Source organism: Bombus vancouverensis, chromosome 11, assembly GCF_051014615.1.
Source record: "Bombus vancouverensis nearcticus chromosome 11, iyBomVanc1_principal, whole genome shotgun sequence".
Classification (NCBI taxonomy): domain Eukaryota; kingdom Metazoa; phylum Arthropoda; class Insecta; order Hymenoptera; family Apidae; genus Bombus; species Bombus vancouverensis.
In genome coordinates, this window is record NC_134921.1 from 12180453 (window position 1) to 12208171 (window position 27719).

The 27719-nt window shown below is 42.9% G+C and overlaps 1 protein-coding gene across 3 annotated transcripts in view; it reads right to left on the reverse strand.

Annotated features, from left to right (window-relative positions):
- Window positions 1-27719, reverse strand: part of LOC117154691 (uncharacterized) — a 178642-nt gene that overhangs the window by 123660 nt on the left and 27263 nt on the right. The gene's annotated exons all lie outside the window — the stretch shown is intronic.

The following is a 27719-nucleotide window of genomic DNA, read 5'->3' on the forward strand; positions in this document are numbered from 1 at the left end:
CGCGTTACACCGTCGAGTTTCCATTAGCTTTATTGATTTCTCGTTCGACTTTATGAAATCAATTTAAGATAATTGATTAATTTCGCCGATCAGTTTAATTATTACTCGTATTCCTTCTTTGACTGTAGATAATGCCCAACTACATTTAAATGCTTTCCCAGCAATAAATATTAATTAAACGACGCGATATGACATTTTGTAAATTTTTGAATAATTTATTTTTTCAGTTTTCGACACGCTGAAATTTTATAAATTATAAGCACCACGAGTTTAATATTTCGAAAGCATAAAAATACAAATTCTACGCTATTATGAATATTCAAAGGTGGGAATTTATTATTCTCAAAATTCGATAATTCCACAAAAGATCCGGGATGCAAATCGGAAAGGTTCGATCGGAAAGCGATAAATTAATAGCTTCGAGTCCTGAAAGCTGGAATCGAGTGGACAAATTCGTTGGAATGATCGTTCACCGTGCTACCACGGAATTAACAAGCCAGCAAAAGGGCAAACATGTCTGATTGTGCATTCAACTTCTGAATAGAGTCACGTTGTCGCTTCTCCAACGGCATACGCCACGATTTTCGCAATATTAATCGTTGTACCAGGTTTCACGTCGAACGAATATGCGCATACATGATCGTGTCTCTCGAGCATCTTCTTCCTGATCGATCATGTCGCTACGAAAAAATTCCAACTGACGGGAAAAAATCAACGTGGATAAATCGCGAACGAATTAATTCACGGCGGTACTTGAAACTGAGCCAAGCTTAAAATGGTCGTGGCTGCTTCTTGCGAGAATCGATTAGTGGCACTGTTGGATGGTTTCAACGTAACCACGTGGATACTTTTTGCGAAGGAAGTTTGCCGAGATGCTGCTAAGCCATCTTTCTCTGTAATTTCTTCTTCTAAAAAATCTACGATGAAAAGGTGACGACTGAGAAATATCGTTACCAGCCCATTCCATATGCATATTTAAAACCTTACGACCTTCGATTTGACTAGCGCCAGCTTCTAAAACATCCAGAACTCGTTAAAGACTCTGGGAAGCCTTAAATCATCGGTAGAACCAGAACAACTAAACACCTGCCGATGGTTCTCGCCTGATCTGTTTTTCTTTCGCTTGTTTTCGAAGAATGCGTTCTTCCACGATCGATGGACGCGATTCGAAGCAAGCACGAACGTCCCACGGACGTTTTCGGAGGCGTCACGTAGCCGGGTGGCCCTGCACCAAGAGGGCACGCCGCCGCTGCACCTGCCAGGTCATTAGGGTACAAACGCCAGGTAGAGATCGACGTGGACGCGCCGCACTGGGACGAGGATGAAGAGACACGCCGACCTTTCGGCTTCGAAGAGAATTGGAACCGAGTGGCAGCAAAGCAGGAAGAAAAGAAAATCGATGCTTGGAAATGAAAGGAGAAAATCAGGTACAGGTAAGGGGTGTAGGATACGGAAATATGGGTTGATCGAACGAGAGTGAAATTCTCGAAAGAAATGAAAGTTAGATTATGGAAGATAGACAGGTTTGTATTTTATTATATTTTCTTATTAAATTTCAAATAGAAACAGTAAGACGAGGGAACGTTCAATGCACCGGGGGATGAATTTCAGTGTCTATAAACTGAATTTACTTTTTCAGAAGTTTCAAAATCTCGGAATCGGTTTCGACATATTGTCACAGCGAGAAGAGAAATAATTCCCAGTAAAATAGCGAAAAAAAGCCGACAACTGGTCACTGTTTTCTACTTCTTTTTTTTTTTTTTTTTTTTTTACTAATGAATTCCTTCGAATAATGTAAAAGCGGTAACACAATCGCGGATAGAAATATGAAAAGAAGAGAAATAAACTGAAAACGGAACCAGGATACGCGGTGGTGGAGCGTGGAAGAAAGGAACAACACAGAGGGAACGGAATCGTGGTTGGATGAAGAAGAGAGTCGAGAGAAGAAGAAGGAAGGAAGAAGAAGGGGAAAGCCGCGTCGAGAAAGGACCAAGGAGGAGGTACCCGTCACGAACTGCGGGCTAATTGTCCGGGAGATTGCTCCTGCAGCCTGCTGTGCGCTGCTGTTGCTGCTGTCTGTCCTGCACGTTGTTTCCTCGACCTCGAGGCAACCTCCGAGCGTCCTTAAGATCTTGATCCTCTCGGGAGATCGACTGGATCTCCGCTCGATCCGCCACGCACAATATTATTTCGCCGTGCAACATTTTTGCGACTGTGTTCCTTTTCAATGACTCAAAGAGGTGCAACGTAGCGACTCGCAGAGGAAGAAAGGGAACGTGAGAAATTAAAAGGGAACTGTATCCGAAAGATCATTAAAAGAAGATAACTTTGACATTTCTAACTGCGAAGAATTAAAGCGTTGTTAAATTCGAAAGAAATCGAATAGAAATGAAAAGTGAAGGTTCTTAGAAACAAATGCTAATTTATTCTAACGAATACAGAAACTTGGAATATTGAAATTAAAAATTCCGCGCGCGATACCATCTAGAAGTACTTCATCGCAAGAGACACGATGGTTATACAATTTTTCGCCATGTTCGTCATTTTGCGCGCATTGACATGGTCGATCTACGAGTTGCACGAATGATAATTTCGAGAGGCGAAGGAACCTATCGATAATGGAGATTAGAAAGCGCAACGAGAAGCCAGCAAGTAGAATAAACAGCTTATAATTCCACCCGATATTTTTCCAGTAGTTAGCGAGTCGCTTCGAGACGGTTCTGAAATAATTAATGACTGTCGCTGCGGAGGAACGTTGATCGGTTGCACATGTTGGTTCGTGTTACGCGATCGTGTCACTCCGTGCAATTAAACACGCGCGAAAACGAAGGCAAAAGACAAAGAGTGACGTAACAATGACTAGGAAACAGGATTGTTAGAAGATGGTGGTGTATAATCGTTGATTGTGCGAGCGCGTGCATCGACGAATTATTTCAAACTGCTAACAACCTTCCTCGAGAAATTCATTGCGGTTTCAATCGACTGCAATTTCATAAGGAATCTTGTAATTCAACCATATAATGAACTCGTTGGATCGACGTAATAAATTTGTGATAAAAATCGCCACGCGGTAAATAATGCCAAAGAGAGATATAATAATACTTGCGAAGATGAAGGCAAATCATTTGTGGTTCTTTTTTCTTTAGGATACTAATGGACAGATAAAAGCCACGGGCTCGTCGAAACGAGTGCCAGACGATCGCACGAGGAACACTGGCTACCCCATAAATCGTGGAAAACAAAGGAGAAGTCGATCGAGAAGAAGAATGCAAAGCTCGTAACGCTAATTATTCGACGCGTAATCCTTTTGGCCTGGCGCAAGTCGGCCTGAAGCGAGCGGATCTTAGAAGCTCCGTTAATATTCTCAAAGAAATTTATGCGACCTGTGGCGAACGCTGCTCCGCCATAAGTTACGTAATCCCGCGCATGGTAGCACGTACCAGCCGAAGTAGCGGCGACGATAAATCTTCGAAACGCGGTAACTCACGATGTTTCTCGCCTGGTGAGCCGAGACACACGAGCTCTCGGTTTCCAGCTTGGAGAAACGAGGAAAGCACCGTTGAAGCACGGTGGGGAATCGTGAAAAAGAATGGGCCGCGAATGGTGTCGTGCGCCAGAAAGCGAAATCTCCCGGGTTAGATCGAAAGATGTCTGCTAGAAATGCTACAGTTTTCCTATGTATTTACGATGAAACGCTTGGTTTTGCTTGGAATTGTATTTTTCGTTACGCTAAATACAAAAATTGTCAGATCCGATCAAATATCGCCATATTACACCACGAACGCGAACTTAATTAAGCACTTCGATCGATAATTTGCTTGCCATCGATCTGAGAAGCAACCTCTCGTTTGTAAAAGAAGCTATTTCTTATATCTGCCCCCAGACACGAAGTTTCTCGCCTCGTAAAATCACGCCAACTCCAATCGAGAAAGAAACGACGGAAGAAGAAGAAGAAGGGGCCGTAGAGAGGAATAAAAGGCAATGAAAAAAAAAAAAAAAAAGGAAAAGAAAAGAAAAGAGGCTACGGATGGTGTCGTGCGGCAGGAAGCGGGAACTCTCGCGAGTCAGATCGAGAGACGTCGATCGATTGCACGACGCCTGCCAGGGATATAGAGAAATTTCTTGTAGCGGCACGTTTCTCCTTGTTTTACAGAATGACACGACGTTCGAAGTCGACCCAACATCGCTAGAGCGCCACGGTATTAGTCGTTGCGAACAGTTTCTTGCCTTTACCCGGAAATATCGCCTATTATTCCCTGCCAGAACCTAACGTCCGTGATTTATTAATCGAGAACAAGCTTTCTTTCCGACGTTTTGCAACAAAAGCAACCGATTCAGCGCGGTTAACGTTCGTCGCGACCTCCTCGTTTATGATGGAAAGAGGAACTCGACGCTTTTTAACCACTAAGTCAGCCGTATCTGGCTAAAGGATGATGGATTTGGTTCTTGCCGGAGCGAGCGTGAAAAGAAAATGTTTTCACCTGCGTGTTACCACTCTGGCTACCGTGATGAATGACTCTTGGAAAATTTGAGCGTGTTAGAAAGAAGAGAGATTTAAGTTGGAAAGGGTAATAGCGCGACTGGCTCGTTTTTTTTTTTTTTTTTTTTCTTATCTTGAGTATAATCGATTCAAGTTCAATGTCGGAAACGATAAAAGCAAAGTGTTCACGGAGCCAAATATTTTTCGAAAACAAGCGAGATAGACACGTTGGTGGCGAAGCCAGTGATCTTATTTCGAACAGAGGAAGAGAACAACATTATACAAATTGGAATCCGCTTACTTATCCATTAGATCGATAGAACGAAAAGTACTGCTGACTACGTTGCTTCCAATCTCGCTATCGGTGATTGGCGAAACTAAAATCTACGCAACAAGCGAAAAAATCCAATCCGAGGAATCAACTGACCGAACCAGATTCGAGCCACCGTTTCTATCAACGAGAGAAGATAGAGCAACAATTTCCGCTAGGAAATATGGAGTTTCATCCTCCAGGTAAAAACCAAAGAACGATACCCTGATAAGGGAGACAGTCGAGCACTCGAGACACGATAAACTCTTCGAAATAATCCGACTTCGGGTTCAATTATCAGCGACGTCAAGACATGGGAGAACCGTCACGTATACACCGGTTATTTCACGTGCTCGATAACGTTGAATCGTGATCGGCTACCGGTCAGCGGCCGGCAGAGAGCACAGCCACACGAGAAATATCGCGTGTAGAACACGAAGCACGCTCGTGTTCGTTTGCTGACGCGTAGGACGGTTGCACGTATCTAACGAAAGTATACGATGCGTGATACCAGCTGCTTTCGAAGCTTTCCGCGGTCGTAGAACCGGAATTTCTTCTAGGCAAATCGCACATTTTTTTCATCGGACATTTACATATGCTCCAACCATCGTCGCGCGCTCCTCTGTGGTTCGCAAAAGAGAAAAGAAAATCGTTTATCTGAATTTTGAGTTAATTGATCTTTTTCGTTACAATTCTATAGAATAGTTAAAATTTTTCTACGAATATCTGTGAATCTTAAGGGTTGTAGCGCTAATTTAAAACGGAATAAGAATTATTTATGCACTGTGCATCGATTCGTTGCATCGTACATTTAAATTTGAAATATATAAAACATATGAAACAGAAACTCCAGTTACGATTCTTCTCGATGAAAACGATCTCCGCGGTTACGTACTATTTAAATCATTTGGCACTGTGTTTGAAAATTATACTATTCAAAAAGTAAGAATACTATTTGAAAAATTTCTCTTCTCTGCTTTCCTCCTCTTCTTTCCTGTCCGAGTTGAAAAAGTAAGTTCTATTACAGGATAGAGAGGATAAGGACAAAGACATTGGGCAAATGGATTTCCGAATAACGAGGATAAGATTAGATTCGACCAGAGCTACTTGAATTTAGGGCTTCCGTGTGGATTTCGCGTGGAATTTTAACGAGAGTTTAATGCTCGTCCGTTAGGAAAGTTTTGCGACAAGAATGCTAATTGTACAAGTTGAAGGAAGACATTGGCGGGAATGTGTCAATCGTGTCGTGCAGTTTGAGTTTCTCGTTTGAAAGTGTTCAACGGGGGGAGATGAATTTCGTATTGTGAACACTTTGTACTCGTGTGTATAGAATCATCGATATCTCGACGCAACTCGCTTAAATACGTGCTCGGATGTAACTTTCCGTCTTTGTAATCGAGTTCCTTGTTCGATACAGCGTGAAAGTGCGACAGAATTTTAACGAATCGCTCATTTATTATGCCTCGGAAACAGTCTCTAAGTAATCCATCGTTATCTAAATTATTTAAAACAAAACGCAGAAGAATACATTCATTCCACTGAAAGCAAAAAAGAAAAAAGAAGAAAATCACGAATAATGACACTCGTTAGCGAATATAACGATTTCTGTTCAGTCTTTAATGGACCAAAGTGCCTTCATTAGTCTTCTCAGTACTATTAGATCGTCCGAAAAGTGTCTTTCTTTCGCAAACGTGTTTTTTACAACAGTGCACCTTCGTACAAATGCGAAACCAAGTCTGTGAAATGTCGCGGTGTTTATCATACGTAATTCGACAACATAATATAAAACACAAAACGTTGTGCGTCTATTGTTTCCTCATAAAACGAAAGAAACTTTTCGGACAACCTAATAAATTGCCTAAATCACACGTGACCCTTGTCGTAGCATTCTCGACCAAACAAAAACCACTGTATTCGATCGTCTAATCCGAAACCCTCGATTCTGTCCAGTCACATCCGAAGAAAATTCCATCGTCGAATTCGCGGCGAATCAGAGATTGTCAGTGGTTCGAAACACGAACATCAATCACGGGATATCGAGGAACAGATGCGGCCGGTCTGTCCGGCGAAAAATAAACGCCGCGTCAGCCGGCCGTGTACAGCGTACGTACGTGGTCGCGTGCAAGAGGACGCGTCTGTAACGAAAGTAGCACGTGTAGAAGTATAGGAGAGCCGTGCGCGCAGGAACACGGTGGCTGGCCAGTTCGAGACTCTCGAGAACTCGAAGCCTCGAGGTTGAGGCGAGGTGGTGGCCCCAGGGCGTCGGGTCACCCAGATTTCAATCTAGATACAGCATTCCTCGGTTAATTAGTACTGGCTGACTGGCCGTGAGCTCCATCATTGGTCCGAACTCCTGCTACGCGTCTGCTACTCGAGGAGCCCATCCTCTGCCCTTGCCTGTCCAACCGACGCTCACACTTAACCTTTCTTTCTCCGATTTCTGCCTACGCGTGTCTCTCTTTGCACGCTGACTCGCTTCGAGTTTCCTCATATCGGTGTCGAGTTCTACGGTTTGTTGGAACAGGCCGGATAATGTCACTTGGGACGATCGTGTGGATCGAACCTTCTCGGTTCACGGAATCTCGTTTCTTCTCAATTTGAAATTAAGAAACTAATCTATAGCGAATAAACATGTAATATCCTACGTTATATCTCTCTTAGTTAACGATATCAACAATTTCCCAGAAAATGCAACTTAATGCTAGATCCATGCAACCGTAATCATCAATGTAGAACAGTTTATGGTAAAGATCCGACTTCCAAGGAAATTCGCGCGAAACATTAGCATGAAATTAATATTAACTAATTCGTCGAGTCTCTGGAAGAAAAGTCATCCGACCCGAACTCCGATAAACCGACAAATCACGATCAGACAGTGGAAGGACGTTCAAAGTCTTCTACCAAGGATTCCTCGAATTCCTCGCACGATGATCTAATCGCGGACAAGTCGTAGTCCCACTTTTTATCGAGGATCGTCGTTTCACCTACGACACCGGGATCGCTCGAAGGTAAAAGGTTAACCGTGTGATCGATTCCAAGTACGATCGTAAAACTGAATTTACATCCTTCGCGAACGTTCGCTATATTCGTAGCGATGCGTTCTCCGACCATCGCACAAGCGCAACGAAAAAAAGAAAGTAAATTAGAAATAGCGTAGAGAAGATTGAAATTCGGATCTGTAAAGTGGAAGAAAGAATTCTTAGAAATCGAGACATCGAAATCTTTATCTATGGCCGAGGAGAACGCAAAAGGGATAACGAAAACTTTCTTTGTTGTTCCAACAAAGAAAAACAATGAATTCGAAACGGCGAGACAAGACGATTGCATAAGGCAAGGCGGTGCGCGATCTGCGTAGAAAGATAACTCAGTTTGCATGGAAATACTCGCGAAAAGTGTCTGATAATCGAGACAGCAGCACCCTGCGCGCAGTATTAGATATACATATCTGTATCATACGGTCGATCGTAAAAGGTCAGAACGTTATTTTACCCTTTGCCTATCTGTTGGCTAACCTTTACGATCGATATCAGTGATCTCATTAGGAGTTAACAATAAAATGTCGTGCTGGCCCGACCTATTGCATTGTTGGATTCGTACTAAATATCGTTCTCCCTCAAATTGGCCAATAACTTTGAGATTTTGTCCTACGTAACGTAAAAACGCCTTCTTTAATTAAACATCGCCATTGGATCGATTGAACATTGCCATTGAATCGATTAAATGTTTCACTCGAGGAAGATGGATGGAGTGTTAAGCTTCGGACAAGAGAATACAATCAGTTTGCCTGTTCTTTGTTGATAGAGTTGTATACTTTCCTAAACTTGTACCGCATAAGATCAAGCAATCGAGCAAAGAAGTAAACTAAAAAGCTGTACGAATGAAAAAGCAGAAACAGCGAACGTGGTTCGTTTGCGTATCCTTGGATTTCGACGGCGTCGCTCGATCACTTCCTTTTGACGTTTAGTAGACCGAGTCGACGCGACGGTTGCTATTAATCTGCGCTCTCGGTGATATAATGAAGCCTTTTTATCGCGAGACCGGTATCCACGGCGATGGCAAAAGTGCAGAGGTTGCGCTCCGTTGCGAGGCCTTGTACCGACAACTTTTTCGTTCATGCGTCGTCGGCTATGGGATCAGAGGTCGATGGACAGATCGTGGAATTCAACGATCGTCGGAAACCGCACCGGTATCGCGCCTTGCTATCCCCCCCAGCCGACAGCTCGTACCTTGATTCCGATCGACCATGCAGCAAGATCTAATTCATCATCCGAGAATTCTACGTTGCGAGACGAAAGACCGGCAATCGCGTGTGCGATAACGACGCGATATGGATATGGTATGATGGCGTATCAATCTTTGATCGATAATAATCGGCTGTCAGAGCAGAGTGAAAATCCATTATCGGGAGTGTTGGCAATTTAGCTTAGGTTGCAGCTAACAATCGATTTTCTAGATTTCAGTCGAACCTCTCCTTGAAATTCGACAGAATATGAAACTTCGGATGGAAAATTATTGGAATACGACGTTTGCGGATGTTTGGAGGCTGGAAAGATCGACCGTCGAGAGAAAAATAAGCGAAGCAAGGTGAATTTGAAATTCTACCGAGGGAAGTAACATTTATATTATTTTATGTTTTATCAAGTAGAATCGATGCTTCTAACTTTTACAAGGAATTCGACGATTCATTTGTTATTCTGTTTGTTACTTGCATAAACTGGTAATTAATAACCAAATCGAAATGACGTCAATTAGTACTTATTTAAAAATTGGCTGAAGCTAATTGTAGCTTCGCTCTAATTTACGAGCGTGTGAAGTAGAAATATTTCTACAGAATAAATTAGACATTCTTTTAGGCTTCGGATGCTTGAAGGAATTTATAATAGTTTCCTAGTAATCGAACAGCGCGCATATAACCTGTAAGCTTCGTGACACGCCGTAAATTTTTGACTTATCGTGAACTCAGCACACCAATTAATTAGTAGTAAACGTGCTCTTTAATGTAGCGTCACGCAACGCCGACGCGACGTAGATTCATTAATATGTATTAATCGCACGAAGTCGATTAAACGGTTATTGCTTTCTGCTTAAATATCAAACGCTGAAAATTAAGATGTCCTTTTCTCGATAAAATCTGTTTTCACCACGTCCAGCGATCTTCCAACGTTTTCTATAATTATACAGCATCCATACAAATCAAAACTGTGGCATTTTAATTACATCGATATAACAAATCGTTTACTATAAATCTTTTCCTACATGCTTATAATACACTCGTGCTCGAAATTATAGTAATTTTATTCCCAATACTTTTTACACGTACGAATCTTACATATATCATAGCAAAATCGACGCCAGGTCTCTGTCTCGACTAATTCGAAACAGTTTCAATGTCCCAAAAATTTCTATCAGACTCGGATTTATAAATTCTCAGTCTCCACAACCTTCGTAAGTAAAATCTCCGTAAAAGAAGACTTCTCAGAAGAAATACGAAACATTGAAAAATCAGTCAGAAAAATCTAAGAAAACTCACCATCCGTGCAAGCTTCCAGAACAAATCAACCAACGATGGCTTCCTGTGCGTTTTCTCCGAGCAAATAAACCGTTCCAAACGAATCAATTACGATTAACGGACTAAACATAGCGAACGCGACGACAAACGTTGCACGGTGTATCAAACGCCGGTTTCTCGGGCGTTAAATTATTCGATAAACGAACGAGAGACGTTCTGCCGAAGTCGAGCTGTCTACGGAGAGTTCACAGGCGACTTTCATAATCCGACGTTATTGCACAATCGATAATCCTCCCCGGAGTAAACGTTGGCGTTTTAACGCTCGGACATGGTCCGCTAATTCGGTCGCTTAATCGAAACCGGCGGTCATTCGGTCTCGCGTGTATCCACTTGTCAATATTTCAGATCCATAAGCCCGAGCAATCCGTTCAGGGCTTTAGATACAATCGATATCGCGTGGAATCTGTCCTTCACGGTTCGCCAACTATCACCGTGTTCCGTCGACGTTCAAATTTTCAGAGATCGATCGTTTCCTCCGATCGATCCGAAACGTTGCGATAAGAAGCTGTTTACCGCGGTAGATTTGTAAAAAGAGGAAAGTGGAAAACTGTAATTAGAGGATTAGTAGGAATTATGGTAGTAAATCGTTCGGTTGACGACGGTTTGTACAATGTTTAACATTTCGCAAAAGAGGTTTAACAAGAGGCGACTCTGCTGGCGAAGAAACTACTTTTTGCATAGAGACAAAATGATACAACTGATACAACTTAAGTGTCCTTTCTGTGAACCGAAAATTGTTGCAATATTCTTTTAAATTGACGATATTTATGAAAAATATCCATCGAATAAAGTTAAAGATGCCGCTCGGAGTTCGTCCCGTGCTCTTTGCTTTTACCGTGTTTGAATGATATTTTTCAAAATAGCGACGCTTCTCTAATTTCCAATGATTTCAAATGAAAGCAACGTACGAAGATAGAACGAATAAAAATCTCGGTAATAAAACTTCTGACCTCCAATTTGTTCCTGAAACTTTAACCCTTTAGGTAGACGTGCTCGGTGTACGTGTGTATAGAAGAAAGTAATCGGAATTGGTTACGAACTCTTACGTGCGTCAAATGTCATCGGCTTGACCTATGAACTCTATGCATACGATAAGCAATTGCTGTAGAAACGTGAATGACCTATAGAGATATTCCCAGCAACATTTCAAACGAATCAACAGCCTCGATCGTTTCTTTCTATCGAGCCAAACTTGTTCGACTCTCGATTCTCAGTCAGCGTCATTTCAAGCGAATTACAACTACGACGATGAAAGAAAAAGCGAACACACAAATCTTTGCACATACTCGCAAACGACAGTTCTAACTACGAGCAGTATCTACTAGAGTGCTGAAATTGATTTGCAAATAGAAATCATGAATATTTTTTGCGATTTATCTTATACTACCATTAAACGAAGTTAATGAAGTCATACGAATCCAGTGAGAGAGATGTTAATGACGAAGGAGTGTCGAGCGTAAGTATGCGTCGTATATCAAAAATGCCACCTATCATTTGTAATCGATATTACGAGCTAATAAATAAAAAGACGACTAATAGAAGATATAAAATTTTTTTTTAATATTCGTGATATTTATAAAAATATGCTAGCTTTAAAAAGCCTGAACTCTAATAAATACACCGATAACTGTAAAAATCATTCTCGATCAAAATTAATAATTTCAACGAACGAGTTTCCAGTTACGTCTTATATTTATATGCATTTTATTCAAATGACCAAGACGTCTTCTAATTGAAACGGAATACCCACTGATGTCCCCAAATGACGTCGAAACTCGCAACAAGATCTCTTCTATCGATCGTAACGCGTCTATTCGGTTTGACGTTTCGACACGCTCATAAAACCAGACATCCTCGGGTTAAGTTGTCACCGTGGCCTCTCGACCAACAACTCGCTGGCTACGGCTTCGCGCAGCATCTTGGAGGGGGCATTAAACGTGGAATCATGGTGAAATACAGTCAGATAAAAACAGCAGGCTACGACCCTCGGGATGTGGTCAGGTCGGGTTACGCATCGCCTTTACGAAGGACTGACCTCTCTCTTCGGATCGTAGGAGGCCAACGAATGGAAGATGGAGCGGGCAAACGAGCCAACGAGAAATACCTCGGATCGAGGAAACGTCGGATAAAGTTCTCTGGGATCGGAAGTTATTGATTTTCGAGCGTTTGGATTTTGGATTATTATCGAGGATTCGTGCAACTATCGACGAATAATGCAAGAAGCTCGTTCCAAAGAAGTTGTAGCGCAGAGAATTTCTTCTTTGAAAATGGATAATGTTATCCAGGGTTTGGTAGTGAAAAAAAAAATTGCTCGCGAGTATGATAAAACTGTAAATTCTTTTTAAAAATATTTAAGACAGCTCGGAGAATACCCGTCTAATAAAAAGTGTATAATAAGAGAATTTGCCGTTTCAAAGGAAAATAGGAAAAATACACAGAAAAATACAAAAGCTAAGTAAGGATAAATCCTGAGTAATTTCGCTCCAGACTTGCAAATGTGCAAATGGCTACGTTTTTTGATTTACATTAAATAAATAGCGGGTTTATCGACGAGGAATTTATCGTGTTGCCTTTTTCATATTTTCTTCAAATTTGTAGAAACATTTTTACATTCTATTCTCGGAGCACTGCGTCTTAGATGCATCTTGAAGAATCTACTCGAAGAAAGTACGACAAAAACGATCTTCGAAGAAGATCGGAATATCGAAGGGGAGAAATACGGAAATTTCCGACTCGCACATTTTATTCACAACACGCTTAACCAACAGCTCAAACATCGCGTAATACTAGACACAATATTTGCTCGGCTCTAAAATGAAAATACAGAATCTTCCATCTTTTTTAGATTCCGCATCTTTTTAAGGTACCACCGTCAAAACTGAGATTTTATTAGCACCCAATCGTAACTTACTAATCGTATTATATCATCCTTCAACGAACCAACTAACACCTGGAAATATTCGTCATCCAAATTATCGTCGTTCTACAGTCGACGTCGTCGTCGTCGTCGTCGTGCTGCCCGATAACTCCACCGATCGCTGTTCGAGAATCAGAGAAGCAGTAAACCAGCGGCGAGGATTATCCGCGGGTGCAGGCCTCTCCATAAAATCGCTCCATTTCCGTGGCGCGGCCAAGGTCAAGCCCGTTTCCTTCGAGAAGGTGGAATAACGCTCAGCGGGTACGCGGCTATTCGCGGCGGAGGATGCGAAACGAGCGTGTAAACGTCGCGTATTTCACGCCAATGAAAACCGCACGGATCATTACGAGCGATCGCGGTCGGACGAGGAAATTCTCTGCTGCGGTCGACGCCGCGTCTGCATGGCTTACGTTACGGCCGCTCTGCTTCGGAGGAAGGTCGAAAATGAGAACTCCGAAGCGAGAACGTCGTGTCCTTTATGGGAGTGGAGGAAAAATTGCGAACACTCGCAGAGACCGAAGAAGCGAAATAGGCCACGTTGGGTGCAGATGGTGACGATGAAACGTTGATGGAAATTGGAAAAGGCGAAGTAGTTTGTTCGCGAAGGGAACAAGCATCGAGGAAAATTACAGAAGGAATCTTATTCAATTTGGGTAGAAGTCTTAACTTAGGATAGAACTATTTTATTTTTATACAGAAAATTAAAATTCTCTACGATTAGAAAAAGCACAAAAATTTGGAGAAATCGTAATTCATAGATACAAGAAATTTACTTTTTCTCAGAGAGACTGTTGATTGGACTATCCGGTCCTTATTTACTAACTGTAACAATATCGGTGAATCGACAAGTTACAAAATGGAAATTAATTAGATGACTTGTAATTTATAAAATTTATACTTCCACGGGTTTCATTTATCTTATTACCGAACGTATTACTCAAAAAAGAAAAAAAAACACAAAACCAAAAAAAAAAGGGGGGAAGGGAACTAATTAAAACCCTTAAATGAAACCTCGTAAGAAATAGGAAAGGGCGAAGCAACGAGAGCAAAGGGAGAACGAAGGTTCAATAAAGTGGCCGATTAAGGGATTCCCGTGTGTATTTCGCAGGCTGACAAGCAAAAAGATCGACCGATAAAAAAGCTTACCACCGAGGAGGCGGAATTAAGCAACATCAAAGACAGAAAGAGAAGGATACATTGTAAAGGAACACAAGGGAAAAAAGGGTTCGAATTAACGAAGAGACCGCGGAATCGTCGCGAACAGATAAAGAGTAAAAGGAAAGAGGAAGGGAAGCGGGAAAAAACGAGGAGAGGCAAGGTGAACGAAAAGGAACGAATCGCGGCCAGATTAAAGAAGAAGGGGCTTTCGAGAGAAAAACGAGCAACACGGTTGAAGAAAGAGGGAAACGAGCTTCTCTCAGCTGGCGAAAGAAGAGATCCAAGGAGAGAGCCCCGACGTTACGTTTACGCCCACCGAATCGTAGTACAGGCCTGGGGATCACGCCCGGGTGAAAAAGGTAGAAAGAGACATTAGAGAGCCGAACGGGTATACCTTTACGATACCGTCCTCCGCCATAAACGTCACGTATCTTTGGCTAAAGAGAGCTCGTAGTGGCGCCCCTCGCGTACTCACCGGCCCTTTATTAACGACGTGACTTCACCGACTTCCGGGACGATGAAAAGAGACGGTCACATCGAACGAGACAGTTCGAACAAAAGGAAAGGACTAGAAGCGATTGTATCTATGTGCTTGTTCCTTCGGGACAACCGTGTCACCTAAAGTGGAAGTGGAAGTAAGGAGAATAGCGGAGAACGGGGAATGGTTTCTGATGAAATTCTTATGTACTTTTTTATAGGATAATGGAGATACAGTTTAATGAGAGATTACTGTTACGTGAACTAATACTTTCGATGTTTTTGATTTGAATAATATAAGTGGGAGTTGAGGAGTGGAAGCGTTCGTTATTGGAAACGAAGATGCTGAATTTATACGAGTGGAAATTCGAGATTTAGAGCAGAGAGAGCGAGGATTTTATAGGGAAGTGAAACGTCGTAAAATGGTGGTTTACGTTTATAGGGAGCCACATAACGATATTAACAGCGTCTTTGGAGCACTGAAAGTGACCCGCCGGTAGTAACTTAATTAACTTAATCGGATTAGAGAATACTTGTTTCGATAATCTCGAATCTTGTCGTCTCATTTAAGTAAGCCGAATGCTTATACAACCTAATAATTTCAATTAAAATATTCGTCTATACAATCCTGCTTTCCACGAAAGATTCCCAATTTTTAACGAAGGCCTGCGATTAAAGTTTCATCGAGATCGGTAACTTGAAAGATTTTACTCTATGTCGTTCAAACATTGAAACAAATTCCTAAATTCCTGCACCACCGGTCTCGATGATATCATCGCACTCTAAATAACCCACGAAACTCTCATCAAAGCTTCTCTAGCTCAAAGCTTCCTTCTCCAATTCCATCGCGCACAATCCCAAAACGTAACGCCGCATCTTTGCAAGCCACTGCGTGTATCTCTTTCCCCAGAATCTACGCTAATTCGATTAAATACCATCGCTGAATTACACCTATTTTTCTTGCTGCAACCACGAACCATCGCAGTAGGTACGATTCACCGATCTTAAATATCGACGTAGAAACGCGGTCCAACGATTTCTGGAAGAGAGACAGGCGCATGCTGCCGGACAACAAGGCCGAGGGTGAAGAGAGGAGAGGAAAAAGTGAGAGAGAGAGAAAGAGAGAGAGCGGTCCAGTGTCTTCCGATTAAGAGCGAGCTTGCGTTCCAAGGCGGTCGTAACGCCGCTCTAAGAGCCCGTACCTGTCCACGGCCGGGTAATACCTGAAAACATGTCTCTATCACGAAGGGGAATCTCCCTCGTCCGGTAACGCCTTCGCATAAAACCGACGTTTTATCCCGTCTCCGGCGGCCGCGACGTGTTTACGGCGTTTCTATAGTCGACGGCGCAATAACCAACGTCCCTCGTCCTCTCGCGGACTCCACGAAGCCAGAGGGATGAGGAGTGGAAAGAGAAGGCCAGAAAGGGTTGCAGGAAAGAATATCTTTGCGGGGCGGCGTCTAAATTAAGAGACGACGGTAGCACCAAGTCGACTATCGGCATTTTCCAACCTCCCCTGGTCCTCATACGTAGCTATCAACGTGTCGCGATTCCGATAGGAACAAAGTTTAACCCGAGAACGAACTTTTAGAGGTTGTGGACTTTTCTCGGTGAAAAGGATCCGCAGAGACGTCTAATCGGCTCTCAGCAAACCCGTTAATCGGTTAATTGGCTAGTCGGCCAAAATCCTATTCCATACGTTCAGAACGTTTTTCCATATAGCTGTTACTTTAATTTTCCTCATACAAGGATAGTACGTTGATTATAGTTAGGTAATCCAGTGAGAAAAATTTCCCCTTCGTTCTTTGCCACGTTCTTTGGACTAATGTTCTCCTGTCAGTCTCTATCAAGTTTCTCTTTTGGTTCCACTACCCTTGGTAGCCCGACAACGTCAAGAACAAGCTGCGCGAGTTCGAGTTGATCGATAGGCCTATCTGATTGGATATTAATTAATAGACAGGCCAATTATGGAGCGTATTTGCACAAGTTTCGTATATTGATCGTAGGTAGGTCCAGCGTGAAAACTTTCATCTTCGTTCTCCTCCACGTTCTTTGGACTAACGTCTTTTTGATAGTCTCTACCAACGCTGTTGCGTCGGTTCTACTATCTTCGATAGCCCGACGACAGCGTCGAAAGCAAACTCGCGAATTCGAGCCGATCGATATGGCTGTTTGATTGGATATCAATTAATAGACAGGCTAATTATGGAGCATATTTGCACGTGATAGACTGGATGCAGGCGTGATACCGACGTTGGCGTTCTACGCTCGTTGGAGATCGGTCAGTGGAAGGTGCAGCTGCGGTTACTGATTGAGAAACGTTTAATTGCTCCGCTGGCAGGCTTCGAGTTGGCGCTTAATGAGATCGTAAGTTTCATTGTAAGATAGCGATCCAAGTTACTTCGGTATGGTTTTTCGTCTTTTTTGACAGGCAACCGCGTGTTTTACGTTTCAAGCATTGACAGCGTCAGAAGCCAAATCTTATATCGCGATACGGTACATGTCAAAGTTTAGGCCGGTGTTAATTATCGATAACGTTATTTTTTCCACTTTTCTTCGCGATTCAGAGGTATGCGTGCCACTTTTCTTTATGACCGTTCACGCGATGTTATACGTACTGACATTCGCAAAGCGGAAATGAATTTTGGTGAATGGTTATCCGCGTTGGTTCCCGAATGCCTCGATCTAACTTTATTTCAGGATAACAATGAAGCTTCGCGACGACGAAAATGCGACTGATACACGAAGGGAGATCAACAAAATTAAAAATACGACAACTTTCAACTACGACTCTCGGACGATATTCGAACAATTTACGGTGGTAGTCGTTAAAAAAAAATTCGTTTTAACCCTCGAAAAAGGACGAGATAAAAGTCGAAGCTGAAACTCGTTTAAGAAACCCGCAACGTAACTCCTGCAATCGTCTACTTCGATAACCACGAGTAAGAAGAATACCACAAACCCTGCTGGACGATAGTCTCGAAAGAGAAAGACGTACCTGTGGCTGTCGTTTTCATACAATACGACGAATTAAAAGCATACGCGTACGGCACGGCAGGGTGAGAAATCGAATGCAAACGCGGCGATTGAATTTCACGATGCCGGGCCGACAGAGGGGGCGTTCGAAAAATACGATTCACACGGTGAAAAGAAAACGGTGAACGACGACGGGTACGCGCGAGGTTTTGCCAGCTCGTTCCCGCAAGAAGGACAAACGTTTTGGTATTCCGTCGACGTGTCGTCTGGCTTGTCATACCGACACGCCAGCGACGACGCGCTTCGCGTCTTCGGTACGTAGTTGGTAGGCAGACGTGCCAACCCGACGCACGGCTAAATATGCTCGAAGTCACGGATCCAGCGATCGACTCGTACGACAACGAATGCGACGCACCTGTGCTTTTGTTTCCCTCGCGACAATCGCCTTTCAATTTTTTCACCGCAACCAAAAGGAAAAACGAGCAGGCGGAGACGAGAGGCGAATAGGTTACGATTAGTCAGCTGATCCTTTGCATTTAACAGGTGGAACGGTCGGATAGTCAACGGAGTGTAAATGTTTCAGCCGCTACGCGAAAATATTTCCAAGCTTGCTATTCTAAGGAACGTGGTACGGTAGAAGATTCAGGTGACCAAGTCTTACGTTGTTGAGACACGAGATTCGCGTAGACGGAACGTACGTTATATCGTATTATAATATATTTAAGATATCGTTACGTTTATCGGATAGAAACATCAATCAGAGCGCGAAAATATTTTCTGGTTTGTTGTTTGAGAATTACACAAAATGAGACGAAAATATCTATCGATGCATCTGTACGATCGTCGAAGTTATCAAAAACCAGAAAGTTTCTATAGTTTTCTACCAGAAGGAATCACGGCTTCGAGCATTCGATCATCGTGCCGATAAAGATCTCGATTCGACTAACTCGCCGCACACGAGAGTCGCGAAGTGAATCAATAAAAAAAAAAAAAAAAACGACCATGGTACACCCGCGATAGATCGTTCGATCACGACGACACGACTCACTCCGCGATTAAAATTGACTTCCGGCGGCGGCGCGGCCAGCTCACGCGACCGAGATTCGTTCGGCGGATTGTTCGAAGCGGCGACCGTTGCCGTAAAAAATCGTTATCTGACCAAGGGACCGGGTCATTTGCATTTTCATAGGGCCGCGAGGTGTAGTTCACGGCTCGTTAGATCGGCACCATGCACCGACAGCTATCTCGCACACGCGCCACCACACATTTCACGCATCTTATTCCTCTCGTTAAAAGGTACATATATATATATATATATAGCAGCCGCTTCTTCTTGCTCGCGAGCATTCGATCGACCGCCAACCGGAAAAGTGAAATCATGCCCGAGACGAAATAATATCGGTATCGGGATAACAGAGTCTTGTTAACCGTGACGAGCTGCGTTCTTTCAGTTTATTGCAGAGTTTCGTTCTTGCTTTTCGATTTGCTGGGATTTCGAATTTACGAAGCTGAGCGTTACGTTCAGTCTTGGCTTGCGGATCTTGGTGGTTAAAGTTTTGAGATGTATCGTGGTTGGTTCTGGATACTTGTTTCACCGGCTTCCTGAGACGCGTTGGATTATACGTTGGTTTATCATTTTTTCGAATTTGTGGAGTACACGGGTTCCACGTTCGACGTATTATTTGAGCCACGCGTTTAAGACAGCGAAGTTTCTCTTGGTTTCTAATTTCTTTGTATTCAGCATAGAAGCTATTCCTCTTAAAACCTCTGGCGACCACCCTGCACACTGCATCGTCCACACGACAAACAAAACGATCGAGCAGTCGTCGAATTCCAAAAGGGAATCGACGAAGAGAGAATCGCTGGAAGAAAACAGCAGGCGCGTGCGAACAGTTGCCGGCGCCCTGTCGTTCCGACAGGTGACAGCGGAGTCCTTAATCGCGCGATGACGTTTCCATGGCGCGAATCGGGCGAGTCACGTCGCTTAATTGCCCCCGCGAATCGTTCAATGGCTTCCATGGCGTTCGTTGTGCGCGCGTTTATCTTTAGGGAAACGCTCGTTCGCTCGGCCACGACAGAAAGAAACGAAGAAAGCGTTGCCCTACCTGGCGCCATTATCTAGTAGCCAGTGAGAAAAGTGTCGATAACGAGCAATCAGAACGGGAAGAGAGGATGGCCAGAGCTCGATAAAAGGGGAATCGAATCGGGATTGTTCGGCCAAGATGAAAAATCGGACAAGCGCCAGCTGGCGAGGCGTAATTGCCCGCGAATGTTCCAGCACTTCACGCTCGTTCCTCCACTTCAGGACGATTCGTCTGCATGTCGAGACCATGTTCTCTCGAGTTAACGACGCTGGAAACGAGACGAGAGCTTGCGGTGTTCGCGCACGGCCTTCGGAAACTTCATTTTTCGTTTGCCGAACACGAGGAAATCTTAGAATCGGTCGCGCGATTCGTCTTGGCGACACTCGGGTCTTCTGACGTTCCAGGAAGATCGCAGAAACTCGGTGATAACGCGGATATTTCAAGATTCTGGATAATACACGGACGATATGTGGGTGATACGCGGGAACGAATATAGCAGAGTTTCAACGCTATAGAGTACGAATATACTAAATAATAAATTTCAAAAGCACATGCATCGTGTTTCCATGAAAAAGGCTCGCGCGAGTCGAAGCCGCAAAGCGAAATCTCTGACGAATAGAATCTACCGGCTTCCATGGAGCCGCGTTAAAATCGGAACACCTGTTCCACAGAAGCAGGAAACGCTCGATCCTCGAGCGATTTAAGGCGAACGGTAAAAGGAGGAGGCCTAGAGAAAACGGGGGCTATGTTCGTTAAAGCCCGTCTCCCGCTGTTCGAGAAACTAATAGGCGCGCCATCACGACGGAAGCACGGGAGCCGCCTCGAGATTGCTCCGCGAACATTCCTAATCACGTTTTCTCGGAGACAAAGCGTGCTGCAACCGCGAGAAAGCAGAGAGAAGGAAACATCGTGCCGGTCAGATGACGGTCGAAAGGAAACGAAAGCTATGGGCAGAAGATGAGGAAGCGAGACAGAGGAAACGAGAAAAAGTGGCGGACAACGCCAAGAGCTCGCTCGAGGTGGGAACAAAAGCCACTTCTTCTTGTTTCTCGTCTTTTTTCTTTCTTCTCTTTTTATTTTTTCTTCCTCTACGCCCAGAGAGAAGGCTTTTGGCTCGCCACGTACAGGGATCACTCGTTCACCATTGTGACTTCTTGCACGTATGAAAAACCACAAACCACCAACGTTATTTCGCGGCTGCGAACACGAAGGGTCTCCCTTTCCACGAAGCCCAAACCGCGTAATACCATGGGCCCTCCGCTCTCTCTTCCCTCTCCTCTTTCTCTTTTCCCTTCTAGTTTGTCCCTTCGGCGGATCCAGCTCTCCGCTCCATTACGCCGATACCGAAGCAGCTTCTCGTTTGATCGACAGTCATCGACTCGCGCGTCGATCATTACCGTGTCGCTTTTAGTAGGCGAAAAGAAGCGAAGAAGATCGAAGACACAGGACGCAGAAGAAAGTAACGCGCATTCGGAGAAATTTTGACGATGAGTGTTAAAGACACGGCGGATCGGTTGTGAGCTTTGGACAAATTTTTAACCGTCCTCGAAATGATCGGAAGAAACTTCGGGTTCCGAGATAGCGATGACACTGATTCTCCGATAGAAAGAAGAAGAAAGCAGAAATACACTGTGCGTTGCATCAATATGTAATCGGTAAGTCGGTGATCGGTAAGACGTCAAATTGCAAAGAAAAATCTCTGTCAAGCTAAAGCATAAAACTGCGCGCCTTGCTCGTAAAAAAAATACACATCATCTTCGATGCTTGGAAAATCTCAGATTTCATCGCTTCTAACGCGGAAATTCCTCGTAACGCGCTGCAGTTCGAGGAACGAAACCGATTCTCCAGGCCATGGGCCCTCTGACCGCAGAAAATCGCGGTCGATGTTGACGTTTATCGTAACCGACGATCGCGTGCTCCGCGACAAACTATCGAATCATACGTCGGCTGGTTGTCGGATCGCGGACAAATTAAACATGACAAGGTGACGGCGATACGTGGGCGATCGTTCTGCGCTAGGAACTCGGGTTTGTCCGGCTGCGCGCCAGCCAGCCACAATGGAAGCGAAACGATTCCGCGACCGCACGCTCCATCCATTCAACGAGTTCCTCCTCTCTTGTCGAAGCGACGAGAAAACTTGTCTCGCCGCTCGACACGCTGGTGGCTAGTTTGGAAACTTAACTCTCAAACCGAGGGGTCTCGTTTTTCTTCGCGTTCAACCAAGCGCGCGGCTTAGACGGATGCGTTGCCGCGCTAGGAAGAGATTTTCCTTCGTTTGGTTATGCAACTCGTTGCAGATTTCCTACGGAGATAGTGGTTGGAACGGTTTTTGCTAGAAAAGGAAGAAATGAAAATGGCAAGGAAGGAGACTCATATCTTACGGCTTGAGTAACTTGCTTTTTCTTTCTTTTTTTATTTTTTTTATTGAAAATTGTTTTTATAGTCGCTGGTGAAAGCTCGCGTTTCGATGTTGTCAAAGAGAATCTTTCTTCGATTTCTTCGATTTGGACAAACAAACAGATATCGTACGAGGATCTTTGATCGAGAAGTTAAAAGGGGAAGAGCTTTTTTGTGATTATTCAGGATACGCGTATTTTTACTGTTAAAGATACATTTGAATCTGAATTTGTATAAATTAATAAACACGACGATGGACGTCATCGGTAGAAGGAAGTGGAAATGTCGTAAAAACGGCAGTATCTACATCTTGAATAATATCTTCTTCTTGATGTTAAAAACATCGACCTTGATCTATCCCGTGTTACTTAAGAGAGTGTTTCTTGATTTCATTATATAAGACAAGGATAATGTACAAAAGATCGTGGTTAAGAGTCTCTTGGTTGGAAAATTCAGAAAAACGAAGAAACGAATTTTTGACAAACGTCTTTCCCAAATTATTCTTCATCTCCTTCTACTTCGAGTATGATTCAACGGAGAGAAAGATTATTTTTCTGCTAATTACAGTATGTTAATCAACTTCATTAGTCTTTCTTCGCTGATCATTCTTCCATCTCCAGGCTGAATACCAAATTACTTCTTCCTTTTCAAAGGAACTTCATCCTTGTTATTTTAATCACGTCACTAACATCGAGTTACTTTAACCTAGAGAAACTATTCTGTTCGAAACTACGACACATTACAACGACGCAACACGTGGGCGGTGCCGCGTGTAACTCATTGTCAGTCAGAAACAATGAAAACGAAACGAATGTACATGGCGCTTCATTCACGAGGGCAAGGATGTGCGATGCAGATGCTTTGTGGCCCATAAACATGTCAATCGGCGACGGCCGTCAACGAGGCTAGTGGTCAGCGATGCAGCGAGCAGTCGCGTTTGTATTTTGAGCGACAGCCAATATTTAACATGGCTGATGGCGAATCTTACGAGACAAGGGAATTGCCAGACGACCAGCGTGTTATCCGAGGAAAGAGAAAGGTCGAGGATGAACGTTTAAGTACTTGGACCTCGGTTCGAAGCTTCAAGACCCTACATGGTGCTTTCGTTAGCTAAGAAGATGCTTCCCTCGAGGATTCAAGTAGCGAGAGTATCTCGTAATACTTATTACAATAAGTAGCATTAATCTATAGCTACAGGCCTCTCGTCTCTAGAACGTCTTCTTCGGTATCTCAACAGAAGAAATCAAAGCTTGTAGAAAGTCGTGCCTTAGAAATCGCTTTATCAAGAAAATCTTTTCAATCGATGACGATTACATTATTAAATTCGATTGCCATAGCCAAAGAAGGTGACCACAGTCGCCGCAATAAGCCGCAAAAGGTAGTTAGAAAAAAAGCTTAAAACACGGGGGAAGAAAAATTACCGCGTTACACCGCCTTCCGATCGTAACTCAAATCTTCCCACTCGAATGCCTCGGGATTGCTTTTTACATAACCACGATAACAATGCACGACTCGTATTTTCATCTACTGGCGATTATCTGCGACGCGGCGAGCGAACGTCGATCATTAAAATCGGCGAGGTCAAGCGGTTGCAAAATTCGACGATCCGTCGAACGTTCGTTCGATGGAAACGTACGCTGGAAATTTGACAGCGCGATCATCGTCGTATGATAATAAGTGATTCATGAACCACTGGAGATCGCACTTGTTCCGATAACTCGAAAATCGTTCCTTCGATACGACTGTTTCAACGTTTTGAGCTCGACGAGACGCACGATCCTGCACGTTGTCACAGATTGAAACACTTTCAGCTTCGCTACTTGAAAAACAAATATATAATCATAAAAAATATAGAAACTAGCGAATCAAATTCACCGGTAAGACAGAGAACGATTTACAAGGTTAAAGTATTATAAAATAATTTTGTTAAGGTGTGTCAATTTTTTCTGAGAAAAATGTAGTACCACCATTGAATTCTGATTCGATACTTTTGGAGTATGTTTCAAAAGTTATACGAAGTTCCGAGCGCGAAAAATAGAAAATTTCGTAAATTTCGAATCGAAAGAAATTTCCTCCCCTTTTTGTACTTGGTCCGACAGAATAGCACGTACAAGGGGTTTGACCGGACCCGGTATTTCTCCCGGACCCGATTTATCAATCCTTTTATTCTTCAAATAAATAATTAAATAAATACAATGTTCTGGAGATGTTGCGCGTATTACCTCAGAGGGAAATCCGGTGTGCACGGTTTACATCGAGTCACTACAAGTACGAACATTAATCTCATTAGTGGCCGCGTGAAAGAGTCGGCTGACTCGTCTGGAGAACGCTCCGTTCGCCATTACTTCGCCGTTATATCGCGACGAATTCGTTCCGCGAGATCGTAGCTGTCGCCAAATCACGAGTTGCATTGGGCACGAGTTAACGAAGACGCATCAACTGGTCGAAAGATAATATATGTCCCGTGAAAAAGCCGCTGATTGCTGTCGCCATTGTAACGCATTCTGTGGCAAACGGGACTGACGACACGTGGGACACATGCAAATGACAAAACGTTCCATCATCATCTTCGATACGTCAGCAGTTGGTCCGTGCCGTCAGTCATTTTTTCATCCCTGATGAATTGGATCTTCTCCGCGAGTGGTGTAGAACGAGAATAAATGTGTTTAACTTGGGAAGATCCACTCCGATGAAAATTAATGTCAAAACTTTCACGAGTCGAGTGGTGAAGTTGCCCGGTGAATAGATCATTATTTTCGAAGATGATTTAAGTATCTTTTAAGCTATGTTTTCTTCATTTTGGAAAGTCCGTAGATTGAAATCCACATAGAATTCTCTATCATCCTACGTTATTCCAAGCCATTCCTCTACGTATAATCATTATAATTCTACATCATTTAGTGTAAGTAGAACGTCTCTGTATTCTTGATCGTTTTTCTTTTCCGAAATTATTGATAAGTAAGCAATTATCAGATTTCAAGGTTTTACCGTACGAAACAATCATTTTTTAATTTCCCAACTTTCAAACGTACCATTTTCCTGATCGATCCTTCGATAAAACATTAACACGACAATTTAAATGAAACGAAACGATACGAAGCGAAGAAAAAGAACAGGATGCAACTATAGAAACAAAGCGCCACTGTCAACCAAACGAAAGCTGCAAAAAACGATGAAGCAATTTCGCGACAGAAGCCGTCGAACTGTCTGCGAATAGTTGTTCGGAGAGCAATTTCGCCGGAGTAGGAAAGAAAAAATCAGCGGAGCCCCTCTTAATTAGAAGAGCCCGACGAATAAACCGAGCCCGATTCGCCAAGATAAGGCTGTTGGGAATTTCGGCAGCTAAGTGGCAGCCTATTCGCTACCGACAGCTTCCACCGGCTCCTAATTGTCAAGATCGAGAACCGTAATTACACACTTCGACATTAGTTCCCCCGACTCTCTATCTTCTTTCCCTCCTTCTCTCTCTTTCTCTCTCTCTCTCTCTGTCTCTCCTCTCTTTTTCACTCTACCGAGACATCCTTTTAAGATGCTGTTGGATCCATTTTATGGCGTAAGGGCACCGAAAATAACGTTCAACGCATCCACGTTCGAACCAGTGATAGGGAAAGATAAAACGTCTGTTCAGGAAGAGGTAATGGGTTCGAGAAGAATTACGTGTTTTGTTTGAGGAAGTCGAAAAATATCGAAAGGTTTTTAGAGGAAGAATTTTCGTGGAATTCCAGGCAGAATGGTGTAGTCCCTTTTCCTCGAGTTTGGTAATAAACTGGTTGCTGTTGTGAATGAAACATTCGAATTAAGAAATAACGAAGAGGATAGATACCAAGGATGAGATCTATACGTTATTATAAAAATTCGAAGCAAAGAATATAATTGTTTTTCATCGAAGTTTAGCGATAAAGTAGTTGTTGCAACGCCAAATGTATTTTTAACGAAGTTAAGTCGAGCTTTACAAGAATATCGTGCGTGATACATTCTGATAAATATTATTTCAAACAAAACCTACAAAATTCGAAGTGTATTTTGAAAAATATGAATTATAATCAAAGTAAAGACGAATCGAATTTTCGATCAGCCTATCGACGAATCATTTTGCACAGCAATTATAAATAATCATCGAACGATGCTATCGTTTTATTACGCAAGTCCAAGTGATCTTAAAATGTAATTCGAGATTCCTTATCGATGATCGTGTTTGTTTCCCGTGTACGTCAGTCGATAGAATATCGAGTACGAATTCCAATAACGAAGAGTAACGCCTACTTTAAACGCACATGTGTTTCACAACTTGGCGCAAGCCGTCACCGCGAATGGCATCCTGTTATAACGAACTCGATAGAATTTTGTTCCCTATCAACACGTATGACTGATTAGAGCAGGCAGCGTCGACCATGAGGAAACGATTGCCGACCTCGAAACGATACTTCGTCATTCTCTCTATCATTGTGATACTTACGAATGTCCACAGAATTACGCGCTTACGGCTATTAATTTTAATAAAATGATCTCTTTTACGAAGATTCAAATGTAATAAAATGTCAGCAAATGCCTATTTCGTCCGAGTATAGATATAGTATTTGTACCTTTACATTCACAGAAATCTGAATATTCTTACGTACTTGGTATAAGCTTAACGACAAGTTCAGAAAGAAACTCCTTATTATAGTTGTCACGCTTACGAAAATCTAGACAATCGCGCACGTATTGTTATTTATCGTGTAAAAAAATACAAGAGATGCAACGATGAATATTGCAATTTTCACTCAGAAAAGTGTGAATAGCGACATATAACTTACGACCTATGCCAACGTCGTACTATCCGTGCCGGGGTACAATTATTGTAATCAATGGAAAGCATTGTTCTCAATGAAACCTGGACGATGAATGGCAACGGTATGTAAGTCCGACTACCGCAGGATAAATATTTTGGACGCGAGGCGCTTCGAAAAACTGTGTGTTTACAAAATATCTTTCGATCCATCGAGCCTTGCTACAGATAAAAAAAAAATGATTAACGATATTCGAGAAATAGATTCCACGAAATTAATTACTAAATATAGTATTCAACTTTTTCTCCACGAATACCATACATTTCTCAAAAAATAGCCGATTGGACGAATAAAAATGCGAATCAACGTTAAACTTCGGTTCGTTATACTACCTGAAATTGATGAAGATGCTAATAGCTTATTTGCTCGACAAATGGTGTCACTGAAACTGGAAATAACGCAAAAAATTCCGCACTAACGAAAGATTTAAGTAACTCGAAACTAATACGATAACTTTTTCCCTGTCTCAACTGTTCCTACGATAGGACATTACAATAGGATTACGCGTCTCTCAAGAGATGA